Source organism: Bos indicus x Bos taurus, chromosome 26, assembly GCF_003369695.1.
Source record: "Bos indicus x Bos taurus breed Angus x Brahman F1 hybrid chromosome 26, Bos_hybrid_MaternalHap_v2.0, whole genome shotgun sequence".
In the NCBI taxonomy this organism is placed as follows: domain Eukaryota; kingdom Metazoa; phylum Chordata; class Mammalia; order Artiodactyla; family Bovidae; genus Bos; species Bos indicus x Bos taurus.
The window spans coordinates 35,172,041-35,176,329 of record NC_040101.1 but is presented as its reverse complement, the minus strand read 5'-3'; positions in this window follow the sequence as shown (position 1 = coordinate 35,176,329).

Sequence of the window (4,289 nt, the reverse complement as noted above, 5' to 3'; positions counted from 1 at the left end):
GAAATAGATGGCTGGTGAGAAGTTGCTGTATAGCACAGGGAGCCCAGCCTGGCGCTCTTTGATGATCTAGAGGGTGGGATAGGGGAGGGGAGGAAGGTTCAAGAGGGAGCCTATAATTACAGCTGATTTGCATTTCTGTATGACAGAAACCACCACAACTTTGTAAAGCAATTTTCCTCCAATTAAAAAAAAAATTTTTTAATGGGCAAAAAAACTGAACAAACACATCATGAAAGAAGATACACAGATCACAATAAAGCATCTGAAAAATGCTTAACATCATATATCATTAGGAACTTGCAAACAAAATTAACAAATAGACACCACTACCCAAGTATAAAATGGCTAAAATCCAAATAATGGAGAAAGTGAAGTATTATTAAGGATACAAAGCCACATCTGAAAAGTTTCCCCCATTTTGTAGTTCAGTTCAGTTCAGTTGCTCACTCATGTCCGACTCTTTGCGACCCCATGAATCGCAGCACACCAGGCCTCCCTGTCCATCCCCAACTCCCGGAGTTCACTCACACTCACGTCCATTGAGTCAGTGATGCCATCCAGCCATCTCATCCTCTGTCGTCCCCTTCTCCTCCTGCCCCCAATGCCTCCCAGCATCAGAGTCTTTTCCAATGAGTCAACTCTTCGCATGAGGTGGCCAAAGTACTGGAGTTTCAGCTTTAGCATCATTCCTTCCAAAGAAATCTCAGGGCTGATCTCCTTCAGAATGGACTGGTTGGATCTCCTTGCAGTCCAAGGGACTCTCAAGAGTCTTCTCCAACATCACAGTTCAAAAGCATCAATTCTTCGGCGCTCAGCCTTCTTCACAGTCCAACTCTCACATCCAAACATGACCCCAGGAAAAACCATAGCCTTGACCAGACGGACCTTTGTTGGCAAAGTAATGTCTCTGCTTTTCAATATGCTATCTAGGTTGGTCATAACTTTCCTTCCAAGGAGTAAGCGTCTTTTAATTTCATGGCTGCAGTCACTATCTGCAGTGATTCTGGAGCCCAAAAAAATAAAGTCTGACACTGTTTCCACTGTTTCCCCATCTATTTCCCATGAAGTGATGGGACCAGATGCCATGATCTTCGTTTTCTGAATGTTGAGCTTTAAGCCAACTTTTTGACTCTCCTCTTTCACTTTCATCAAGAGGCTTTTTAGTTCCTCTTCACTTTCTGCCATAAGGGTGGTGTCATCTGCATATCTGAGGTTATTGATATTTCTCCCGGCAATTGATTCCAGCTTGTATTTCTTCCAGGCCAGCGTTTCTTATGATGTACTCTGCATATAAGTTAAATAAGCAGGGTGACAATATACAGCCTTGACGTACTCCTTTTCCTGTTTGGAACCAGTCTGTTGTTCCATGTCCAGTTCTAACTGGTGCTTTTGTAGTTCAGGAAAGCACAATTCAAGACACAATTCTGTGTCTTCCTGGCTATAGTACTAACAAACCTCCAGTAAACATCTTTTTATTTCAATCAGGTCTTGGTTTTCTAAAGTTTTGGCTAGCACTGTGCATTCTTTATTTCATTATTTCTTACAAACTCCAAAACACAACAGAAGTGGTTGTTTCTGGAGGCAACTAGGAGGCTTGAGCCATAGTTTCTCAAGCCTTCCCCACTAAAATCTTGAGATTGGCTCTTCCCTCAGTTACCTGAGCAAATTTCACCTCTGCAGTGCTGGAGAGGGGAGAATCCCTATCTTTTATTTTCCCTCTTGAGAATCTATGATGCTTTAATCCTTGGAGTCAGGGGACATCTATTTAATATGAAGCCCATTATTTTGTGAATAGCCAGTCAGATGTACATTCAGAGTAATATGTTGGGAAATGAAGAAATTTTCATTTCTTAAGATGGGAGGAAGTCATTCAGCTTACACATGATTTAACCTGGCCTTTATGATAACTAAAACAGCCTGTCTTATGGCCTTAAGTTATTAAACATTATGCGTGCATGCTCAGTTGCTCAGTCATGTCTGACTCTTTGAGATCCCGTGGAGGTAGGCTGCCAGGGTCCTCTTTCCAGGCAAGAATGCTGGAGTGGGTTGCCATTTCCTCCTCCAGGTATCATACATGTACATCTACTTTAAGCATTAAAAGATAAATTATCCAGAAGTAAGAATGTCCACTTTGAAAATAGGGATAAAATGCCTCCCTTGCTATGGTACTCATAATAGTAGTCCACTGACGATAAGATTTCCTTCTCAGATGTCAAGGTCGCACTACTTCATTGTGTACATGCTGATCTGTCTCTTTTGAAACCTTGTCATGTTTGATGTATGACCTTTGCTCTGAGGAGATATAAAACTGATGAAAACCATGCTTCTCTGGAGAAGTTTCTCAAGGCTATTAAGAGACTCTCTCCTGGGCTACAGTTCTCAGTTTGGCTCAGATAAAACTCACTTCTATTCCTTATTATAGACTGCTTATTGATTATTTGTGTTGGCAGTTTAGTTTGGTTTTGCTAAAGTTTTTCTTCTCTAGTAGTGAGTGAGTGCAATAAATGGACATCAGAAGATCTCAGTTTCTATCTTAGTTTTAATTATCATCTGTGACCCTGTGAAGTTATCCTGCTTTCCCCAAAGCTCCCTTTCCCCCATTTGAAAAATACAAAATGATAAGCTTTGTTTTCCAGTGTATTTTTTGTTTTTTTTTTTTTGGTTGGGGAGGGAGAAGAAATATTTCATGGTAAAAGGCATATAAATTTAATTAGCTAATTACTTACTTTGTTTTTGATCATTCAAATGCTTGAATTATGTTAGTGTTCAACCAAGAATTACAGGAACAGAGACCCAATTGAAATAAAGAGGTTTTAGTTGAGTTTTATTATGACTGCAGCCCAGGAGACAGAGCTCCAAGAAGCACTTGAATTGTGTTCTGCTTGACTGCAAAACAAGGGAAGCTTATAAAGATAAAAACACAAGGTTACATAAATTGTTTGTCAAGAATTACCATCAAAGTAAAAAAAAAGAATTACACTTGGTAGGAATTCCCTCTCAGTCCAGTAATTAGGTCTCCATGCTTCCACTACATGGGTATGGGTTCCATCCCTGATTGAGGATCTAAGATTCTGCATGCCATGTGACACAGCCAAAACAACACAAAAGAATTAATATTGGAATTGACAAGAAGGTGCTTTTGTTAAGAAAAAAATGTGGTTGAGATTTGAAATGATCTCTTTCTTACTTGTGAGGTCAGGAGGGGCAGACATTGGTATCTTTGAAACTTCAAGATTCCAGCTAGCTGCTGCTAGCATATATTGTTTAAAAAATGACCTGTGGTATCCTTGAATTTGATACAGTACAGAACATTGAAATTCTCAGTGATGCAGAAACATGTCCACATCCAACAATGACTACTCAATTCTATTTTGGGTGCCTGAACCAAAATTACTCCATCTTGATATTTGAATGATCTTAAACATCTTATTCAAAAAAGAGATGGGAATACCAGACCACCTGACCTGCCTCCTGACAAATCTGTCTGTAAGTCAAGAAGCAACAGTTAGAACTGAACATGGAAAAACAGACTGGTTCCAAATCAGGAAAGGAGTACTTCAAGGCTGTATATTGTCACCCTGCTTATTTAACTTACATGCAGAGTACATCATGAGAAATGCTGGGCTGGATGAAGCACAAGCTGTAATCAAGATTTCTGGGAGAAATATCAATAATCTCAGATTCACAGATGACACCACCCTAATGGCAGAAAGCGAAGAACTAAAGAGCCTCTTGATGAAAGTGAAAAGTGAGAGTGAAAAAGTTGCCTTAAAACTCAACATGCAGAAAACTAAGATCATGGCATCCGATCCCATCACTTCATGTCAAATAGATGGGGAAACAATGGAAACAGTGAGAGACTTTATTTTTTTGGGCTCCAAAATCACTGAAGATGGTGATTGCAGCCATGAAATTAAAAGATGCTTGCTCCTTGGAAGGAAAGTTATGACCAACCTAGACAGCATATTCAAAAGCAGAGACATACTTTACCAACAAAGATCTGTCTAGTCAAAGCTATGGTTTTTCAGTAGTCATGTATGAATGTGAGAGTTGGACTATATACAAGGCTGAGAGCCAAATAATTGATGCTTTTGAACTGTGGTGTTGGAGAAAACTCTTGAGAGTCTTTTGGACAGCAAGGAGATCCAACCAGTCCATCCTAAAGGAAATCAGTCCTGAATAATCATTAGAAGGACTGATGCTGAAGCTGAAACTCCAATACTTTGGCCACCTGATGCAAAGAACTGACTCATTTGGGAAGACCCTGATGCTGGGAAAGATTGAAGGTG